Genomic DNA, 1,589 nt, shown 5'->3' with positions numbered 1-1,589 from the left:
CTAGAAGATGACACTAAGTTTACTAATATAATTTTTAATTCATCAAAACAAAATTATATTCTTTTTTCTTAACAGCGTTCATGAACAGAAAACAAAAGCTGGACTCTATAGTGCTTAATAATAAAAAAACCCCTTTTTAAAACTGTATCTCTGAAACACTAATTTGTGCAATGCTTCTAAGAGAATAAAGTAAAATGTACTAGCAGGGTAAAAGGAACAAAGGTTTCTCTCCCTCACTTTTTTAAAGAAACTTTTGTCTGCTCTTTTTAGCTCATCAACTATAGTCATCTACTGGCAAAAACAGAAGCAAACTAGATCAGTAATGACAGAACACTGATTTATAAATCTTAGTATGACCAAGAAAAGGCATTTGATTGTCCTTTAATATCAAATTTACAAAACCAAAATACAAAACCATTCTAACATCAAGGTTATAAGTGTAAAACCACAAGAAATTTTAGAGATATAAATTTTAATTTCAAAGGAAATGCTTGAAAGCATGAACATTTGCAGTTAAGATTACCCAAAAACGTTCACTTTGCCCATGTAGTAGTTCCAGCTTCCTACTTTCCCATCTGTTTCACCAGCTTATTTTTGGCTCTAGATCTGGAAAAGCTAACAAAGCCCACAGTCTGTGACTGCAAAGATTTCGTATTTATAGAAAGATAAGTTGCTGCACTCCAGCAACTTAATGGAGCCTTAGAAAGTCAATGTGAACAGATAACATGCTTTATCAATGGTTTCATACCATATAGATGAAGTTAGCAAAGTTTAACAGAAGAGCTACAGTTACTTTGGATTTTGCAGACATGTACTTACAGATCTGCATTTAGTCACTCATTCCATGGCAAAGAGGGTTTATTGTTAATACTGGGAATACAGTAATTTGAGTATGCTATTTGACCACTGTCTTCTAAAGGGGCAGAGTATAAATACAAAGAATCATCTTCCTTCTTAAGTCCTGTATTTAAAGGATTGAGTTAGGTAGATTTTTTTTTTTGTCTGTGCAGGTTCTCACCAAGACAGAATGACAAGAAACGAGAATGTGTGGAATGGGAATTTTAATATTTTATTAGATTTTGAAAGCAAGGGCCAGAAAAACATAAGTAATAAGACAAGAGTAATGAAATTTCCCATTGATATAGTAGGATTGCTGGACCCTCTTTACATGGGTTTTTAAGGTGGTTGTACTTGTATGCACTTTCAGAACTCCTAACCTGTGAGCCTGGCCTGACTGTCTATTGCTTTTCGTATTTACCAGTGCTTTCCAACCCAGCATAACGATAGGACAAGGCACGAGGGAAAGACAAGTAATATCATGCCATATTACCAAGAACAGGACCACAGGTTGCTTGCTGGAGCAGGGAGACTTTGCAATTCTTTAAAAAATTCAAGACCATGACTTCCACACATTTTCCTTGTTTCATGATGCTTCTCAGTACTTAACATCTGTGTTTTACAGCTCTATGGCAATACTCAAGAACAGAAATTCAGAGTAGAAACCCATTAACTTAGAGGTTTCAAAATTACAGAGAAGTATTCTGAAGTTTTGTCTTCAAGTTGTTTCTCCGCATTAGATCTTGCAAGAA

Source organism: Pterocles gutturalis, unplaced genomic scaffold (genome assembly GCF_000699245.1).
Source record: "Pterocles gutturalis isolate BGI_N339 unplaced genomic scaffold, ASM69924v1 scaffold8176, whole genome shotgun sequence".
NCBI lineage: Eukaryota > Metazoa > Chordata > Aves > Pterocliformes > Pteroclidae > Pterocles > Pterocles gutturalis.
This window is presented reverse-complemented; position numbering follows the sequence as displayed.